Source organism: Urocitellus parryii, chromosome 11 (genome assembly GCF_045843805.1).
Source record: "Urocitellus parryii isolate mUroPar1 chromosome 11, mUroPar1.hap1, whole genome shotgun sequence".
Taxonomy (NCBI): domain Eukaryota; kingdom Metazoa; phylum Chordata; class Mammalia; order Rodentia; family Sciuridae; genus Urocitellus; species Urocitellus parryii.
The window spans coordinates 7,986,109-7,993,946 of record NC_135541.1 but is presented as its reverse complement, the minus strand read 5'-3'; the positions used below and the strand labels follow the sequence as shown (position 1 = coordinate 7,993,946).

Sequence of the window (7,838 nt, the reverse complement as noted above, 5' to 3'; positions counted from 1 at the left end):
TGTAAGGCAGAGAGGGAAGTTTCCTTTAATGTCCTGAGTGTGAATCTCCCTGTCCCTGGGCCTCACACGGGATGTGCAGCTTTTAAATCCTTGAAAAGGGCAGGAATTTATCACCCATGCATTCATCCCACCCACCTGCCATCCACAACCCAGCCATCTGTTCATAACCCACCCACTTATCCAAACCCAAAAGAGAGAGAGAGAGAAGGAGGGAGGGACCGAGGGGTGTCAGAGGGATTCCTTGGGGGAGCTGGCTCAGGTGATCATGGAGGCTGGGATGTCCCATGATGTGCAGAAAGTTGGAGACACTGGGAAGCCTGTGCTTCAGTCCAAGACCAAAGGCCTGGGGGCCAGGGGAGCCGGCAGCACAAGTCCAGTCCGGGGGTCAGAATGCTGGAGAACCTGGGGTCTGACGTCCAAGGTCAGGAGAAGGGTGTTGGCTCCAGAAGAATGTGCCAGTGAGTTCACCTTTTCTCTGCCTTTTTGTTCTGTCCAGGCCCTCGGCTGATGGGACAAGGCCTGTCCTCACTGGGTAGGAGCCACCATCCACCAACTGAAAGGCCAGGCTCCGCCAGACACCCCCAGAAAGGGCGCTGTTGCAGCCCGCTGAGTACCCCTTAGCCCAGGCAAGCTGATGCCTTAAACTATCCATCACAGAGGGTGACAGGGGAGGGTTTCTTTGCTGGGATTGGCAGGGAGGGCCTTTCTGAGAGGGTGACCTGGAGAGGAGATCTGGATGCCAAGACAGAGGAAAGACTTGAGGGAAAGCATCCCAGATAGAGAGGACAGCAGGAGCAAGGGTCCTGTGGCTGGGACCAGCTGGAATTATGCAAGGACCCCAAGGTGGGTGGGGGGCTTCAGGGTGCTAATAATGGGGAGAGGGACAGAAGCAGGTCCCTTTAGGACCTCAGGACAGCATCATGGGCTAAGGGCCACTGAGCAGCCGGCCCCACTCCAGTGCCCCAGGTGCTCAGGTAGAGTGGAGATACTCTGCTCTGCTTGAATATTTTGTGACTCTAGCATCCTAACCCTTGGGTACAATATTCTCCCCACCAGTCCTTCACCTTCTATGGTTTCAGTTAGCTGTAGTCAACCATAGTTTGGCAATATTAAATGGAAAATTCCTGAGATAAACACTTCATGAGTTGTAATAACATTTACTCATTTGTTTGTTTGTTTATTTTGTACTGAGGATTGCTAGTACAAAATCTGGCTTTACCACTGAGCCTAATCCCCAGCCCTCTTTATTTTTTATTTTGAGACAGGATTTTGCTAAGTTGCTTAGGGGGCTTCGCTAAGTTGCTGAGGCTGGCCTCAAACTTGTGATCTTCCTGCCTCAGCCTCCTGAATCTCTGGAGTACAGGGGTGCACCAGCACACCTGGCTAAATAACTTCTATTGTGGTATAATGCTAGACTGATTATATTTTATTAGGAGTATTGCTGACCTCTTACTGTGTCTAATTTATTTATTTATTTATAGTTCTGGAAATTGAATCAAGGGCCTCACCCATGCTAGGAAAGCACTCCACTGAGCCATATCCCCAGCCCTTTTTATTTCATTTTGAGACAGGGTCTCACCAAGTTGCCCAGGCTGGCCTTGCAGGGGTGATCCTCCTGCCTCAACCCCCTGAGTAGTTTGGGTTACAGATGTGTGGCCTCTGTGCTGGGCACTGTGACTAATTTATAAATTAAGGTTTACCATAGGTGCGTATGTGCAGGGAACACATGGAATAAGTGGGGTTGGGCACCCTCTGTGGTTGCAGGCATCCCCTGGGGTCGCTGTGAGCAAGGGTCTACTTCTCGAAGTTTCCCCAGATGCCCAGCTAGACGGCTGTGGTGCTTCTGAAAGGCCAGCACAGTGGGCTCCGCTGTGGACCAGCTGCACTGTGCCCTGCTCCCCACTCCCAGGGACTCGCCTTCCAGCCAGGTCACTTGCTGTAGCTCTATACCTGGGAACCGTGTGTCTGTGTCTTTGGGCCACAGTTCAGGGGCCCACCTGCCAGGCCTGGGCCAAGGTTGTTATTTAATGACGGGTGACACCCTCAGTCTGGCCTCATCTGTGGGGACAGAGGATTCCACAGGGAGGAAGGGACCTGTCCCATGGGCCACCATAGAGCCCCTGAGGAGGTCCCTGCGTTTCTCACCTCCGAGGCGACGGCTCGGGTGTGTGCCGAGTCCACAGCCTCCCTGGGAGCCCCAGGACTTTCCGGCTTCCTCGACGTCCATCCTGCGCCTGCTGCGGGGCCGCAGCTGCTCTGGCTGGGCAGTGGCAGCCCTGCCCCAGGGAAGCTGCTCAAGTTTCTAGACACGAGTGGAGGGAGCTGAGGAAGGGGAGGTCTTAGAGTCCAGGGAAGAGCCTGGAGGCAGACATTAGAGGGCTGGTCCTCAGCCTGTCCATGGGACTAGGCCTGGTCCCGGCAGCGGGCATGGTTCCCATTTCTGGGACAGGCAGGGTGGCCCTGTCGTGTGCTGGGGGCTGAAAGGAAGCTCAGTGTGTGAGCACCTCCAGAAACAGGCACTTCCCGATCAAGCTCCTGGGCAGGCAGGAATGGCCTGAGGAGGGCCCCCAAGGGGCCAGGCAGCGCCGGTGGTGGCCATGCTGTCCTGGGCCAAGCTGAGCAGACATGGTGGCCTCTCGATGGATGCTGTCAGACTGGCCTTCTCAAGAGGAAGTCTCTCTGTCCCCACCTATCACCTGAGGGTTGCAGCCTGGGCCAGGGGACTCTTGCATTCAGGCAGGAAGGGTGACGGTGGCCAGGACATTATTTAGGTGTTTGGCTGTCCTCATTTGCCTTCCTAGGCGAGTGGGCTCTGGGGGCGGGTGGGTCGCATGTGTGGAAGCAGCTCCAACATTCATCCAGATTCTGAGCGCAGAGGGGCAGCTGGGTCCTTAGGCCACCACAGCAGGGCTGGGGACAGCTACCAAACGGAGAAGCCAGAGGCTGGTCTGCGGACTGACTCTGGGACTCTGCTCTGCTTCCCCAGAAGGCACTCTGGGACTCTCAGGGACAAGGGCAGGGAAGACAGTCGGCGGGCAGGGTGCACCCCTTGCTGCACGGGGCTCCTCACATTCTGCCAAGAAGTCAGGGTCACTGACCCCCAAGGAGGGCTCCTGGCTGCAAGAGGATCTGCAGCCCGCCAAGGCCACTTGGCTGTGAGGACCGGCTGGTCGCTCCCTGGGAGCTGCTGTGGAGACAGCTGGCATTCACTCACTCCACGGTGGGATTCCATTCAGAGGCCGAGGGGGCCTGAGCACGGTGGTCTGTGCCCGATGCTGAAGGGATGGTTCTTGGAAAACCAGCTCCTGGCTCGGCTTCCAACGGGACTCGGAGCAAAGCGTGCGCAGCAAATGGTCCCGACTGTGGGTGTGAGGATTTCCCCAAAAAGGACATAGTATTTTTCCAGGGCCAAAATAGAAGTCACACCCTGGGAAGGTATGTTCATTAAAAAAAAAAAAAAAAAATGATCCCATCTGCAAACAGCAGAGAACAGTGGTCTTTCTCATTTTTAAACTCTCTTTTTTCCACGGAAAAACATTTAAAGTTTGGATGTGTGTTTATTAGCCTGGGGACTTAGGAACAAAGCTACCTTGTTGGTTGCAGGCAGGGGACACCCACAGGGGCCTGCAGATGTGGCTCAGGGGTAGAACGGTGGCCTCACATGCAGAGCCCCGGGTTCTACCCCAGCACCAGAAAGAAAAAAGAAAAAGAAAAGAAGACCCCAAGGGTTTCCTTCTCAGATCACTGCACAGGGTGTGAACAGATCACTTATGCGAATAATGAGTCACTTCAACCTTGAGCCGCTAAAAAGGAGTTGATAGCCAAGGTACAGAGATGGTGGCTATCTTAGTAAAAAATATTTTTTGACTGTGAGAGATTTTTATTGAATTTGTTGGTGTTTGGGGCTGGGGAGGGGACCCAGGGGTGCTCTTCCACTGAGCTACAGCCCCAGCCCATATATATACATGCATACATACATACATATATGTGTATACACACACACACACACACGCACACAGTTGTAGATGGACACAATACCTTTATTTTATGTATGTATTTTTTTTTCTAATAAAAAAATTGTATTTACTTAGAAGCATTCAGAATGTCAACAAAACCACTGCAACTTTTTTTTTTTTTGCAATTACAGAGTGGTATTCAGTTAACAGAACAACAATTATTTCGTATAAGCTGCATCAGAGACAACTGAAGATGAAAAACTACCGTCCCCATATATAACTAATTTGTGCTGTGCACCAACAAGAACCTGCTTTAAATTTCCATGCCAATTTACAACCCCCATACTGTACCAGGCAAGGTTAGTGGCTATTGAAAATACCACCAGGACAGGGCTATCTAAAGACACATTCGGTAGTGTGTTAACTATACAAAAAAAGACACTGTACAGTTTAAAAACAAATCTTACACAGCCTTACATTTCAATTTTTTTCTTTAAAAGGAGTGAGTTGTGTACAGGGGGGTTAAATGCTTTATAGACAAGAAAAAAAAACTGCGCTAGAACCAACTTATTCATCATCATCATCTTCTTCTTCATCTTCATCTTCTTCATCTTCCTCCTCCTCCTCATCTTCTTCATCTTCCTCATCTTCCTCCTCTTCCTTCTTTTTCTTGCTTTTTTCAGCCTTGACAACTCCCTTTTTTGCTGCATCAGGTTTTCCTTTAGCTCGGTAGGCAGCAATATCCTTTTCGTATTTTTCCTTCAGCTTGGCAGCTTTCTTTTCATAAGGCTGCTTATCATCTGCAGCAGTGTTATTCCACATCTCTCCCAGTTTCTTTGCAACATCACCAATGGATAGGCCAGGATGTTCTCCCTTGATTTTGGGGCAATACTCAGAACAGAACAAGAAGAAGGCCGACGGAGGCCTCTTGGGTGCGTTGGGATCCTTGAACTTCTTTTTTGTTTCCCCTTTAGGAGGGATATAGGTTTTCATTTCTCTTTCATAACGGGCCTTGTCCGCCTTTGCCATGTCTTCAAATTTTCCTTTCTCTTTAGCAGACATGGTCTTCCACCTCTCTGAGCACTTCTTAGAAAACTCTGAGAAGTTGACTGAAGCATCTGGGTGCTTCTTCTTGTGCTCCTCCCGGCAAGTTTGCACAAAGAATGCATATGATGATATTTTGCCTCTCGGCTTCTTAGGATCTCCTTTGCCCATGTTTAGTTATTTTTCCTCAGCGAGGCACAGAGTCGCCCAGTGCCCGTCCGGCTCTCACTTGCCCCGGCGCTGTCTCTATGGAGCTCAATGTACTGCAATGGCTGTGAGAGCAGGAGCCAGACGCAGCCTCCTCACTCTCTCCGCTCTGTAACATGTATGTATTTTTTAATGCGGTGCTGAGGATCGAATCCAGCGCCTCATCCATGCTAGGCAAGCATTCTACCACTGAACCACAATCCCAGTCTCACCAGCCCTTATTTTTTATTGTGAGACAGGGTCTCGCTAAGTTGCTGAGGCTGGCCTTGAACTTGGAATCCTTCTGCCTCAGCCTTCTGAGTAGCTGGAATCACAGGCAAGTGCCACTCCACCCAGCTGTAATAAAAATAGTTTTAAGACAAAATATTAATACACTCTTAGAACATTGTTTTTTTTTCACTTGACATTTTATCTGTCTGTGCCCGTTGTTATTACAAAAATCATAAATATCAAAATTCAGTACAATATCTGCACCAGTAGTTGCTTAAACAAAAGTTAATTTCTATAAAACCATTAACTTAATGCAGTTCTATTAAAAGAGATTCAAAATTCCCTCAGTTAACAAGATATAAATAGTGGTATATATGTTTTAAAGCAGAAAAGCCCAAAAAAACAAGGAGAAAATGTTAAATATTTTGGTCTGATGGTTTATACAAGTGGTAACTTCCAATACGTATAAAGGAAATGTTCATGGTTAAAACTCTAGAGTGCAAGTAGAAAAACAGTCAACCAGAATTTACCCCAGGCTACATCGTTAAGTGGCATTAAGTGGGGGCACCATGTATGGCCCCATGTCACCGTGTTCTACATCGAAAGCCTTCCCTGCAAGGCAAGTTGCAAGTGTAAATGAGAAGACAGGAAAAAAGAAACTCTTTTTTTTTTTTAAAGCTGGGCATTGAGCCCAGGGGTGCTTTACCACTGAGCCATGTCCCCAGTCCTTTTTATTTTTTTATTCTGAGACAGGGTTTCCCTAAATTGCTGAGACTGGCCTTGAACTTTTGATCCTTCCTGATAGGAACAGGTGTGCTTTGCTTGGCTCTTTTCTTTGCATAAATCACTACTAGGCATCTCTGTGAGGCTACTCCGTGTGTTGGGAAGCAGCCACGTCATCAGGAACTCTACAGAGAAGAGCAAACCAGCTTTTCAAAACTACACCCATGTGTAAAAGGTAAATCACCACGCACCCCATTTATTGCCCCAGTTTATCGTGATTAGATATAACTCGCAAAAAGAAAAATGGCAATTTCTAGTGACAATATTAAATCATATATAGACACTGGCATAAGGAAAAAAATATGCATTTATTTTTTGTGGTAGTGGGGATGGAACCCAAGGGAATACCACTGAGCCTCATCCCCAGTTCTTTTAGGTTTTGTTTTGTTTTGTTTTGTTTTGAGACAGGGTCTTGCTAAGCTGCTGAGGCTGGCCTTGAACTTGCCATCCTCCTGCCTCAGCCTCCTGAGCTGCTGGGATGACAGGCGCGCGCCACCACACATGGCTTGTTCCCAGTTTTTCAAAGGAATTTTATATCCAGGAAGTAATGGTTTCACTGAGCATTATGTGAAAACCCCTCTTTTCCCCCCCAGAATAATGTTCATGCTAAAACTGTGGGATGTGAAAATACTGACCCTGCCTCACTCATGAACCCCTTCAGGGACTGCTGCACAGGGCTGGTACCATGACCCTCGGGAGGCAGCGTGACCCTCGGGAGGCAGGTTGAAAGACTAGAGGACACAGGGTGGGAACTTCATCCTCCAGAACCCACTAGAACAGGGCCTAGCGCCATGTCCATTGCCTGGGCACCACCTCCTGAGGATTCTGGGAGAAACACACTCTTCAATGGGGCCGAGAAGGGTTCAAGCCTACAGCTGTGACCCAGAGAGTGGTGCTCCTGGGGATGGGGAACAGGTGATGGCAGCTGCTCCACACAAGCCTGGCTGAGTGTGTGGCCAGGCTGTGAGCAGCAGGTGACCGAGAGGTGATGACATTAAGTAGTGTCTGACTCCCGGCTTCTGTGCTCCTCCACTGAGCTCTTCTGGAGTCTTCTCCCCTCCCTGCATGGCCCAATGTGAGTGGAGCCCCCCTCTGTCCTGAGTGAATACCTTCCCCCAGGAGCCCCCATTCCCATCAGGGTGTAAGTGTCGACTGGAGCTTTCAGACAGAAACTCTAGCAGCGTCTCATGGCTCGGGATGACCTGTTTCCGTGTGTCTACATGGTTTTCTCAATAGAAGTGCCACCTTCCCCGACATCAGAGCCCACTTGGCAGCTCCCTAAGGTGCTTACGTGACCATGGAGACCAGGAGGAGGCTGCTCACTTCTCTACCTGCCCACGGACTGTGAGAAGACAGCCCCTCTGAGCCAAGGATCTCTGTTGGCTACCATAATGCTGGACCGGGAGTCTCCTCAAGGTTGACGAGGGTAAAGAAGGGTAGGGAAGGAGAGTGGAAGAAGAGGAAAGAAAGGAGGGAGGGAGGGAGGGAGGGAGGGGAGAGAAGAGGGAGTCAGAACCCGGTTTGAAGGCTACCGATCACAGGAATACTGGTTTTGTATGTCAGCTTGACTGGGCTACAGGGTGCCCAGATATTTGATTAGTTCTGTGTGTCCACTGAGGGTGTTTCTGGATGAGATTA

At 49.7% G+C, this 7,838-nt stretch overlaps 1 pseudogene; it reads right to left on the bottom strand.

Annotated features, from left to right (window-relative positions):
* Positions 1-4,123: 4,123 nt before the first annotated feature.
* On the bottom strand, positions 4,124-5,306 carry LOC144249093 (high mobility group protein B1 pseudogene; annotated as a pseudogene).
* Positions 5,307-7,838: the final 2,532 nt, after the last annotated feature.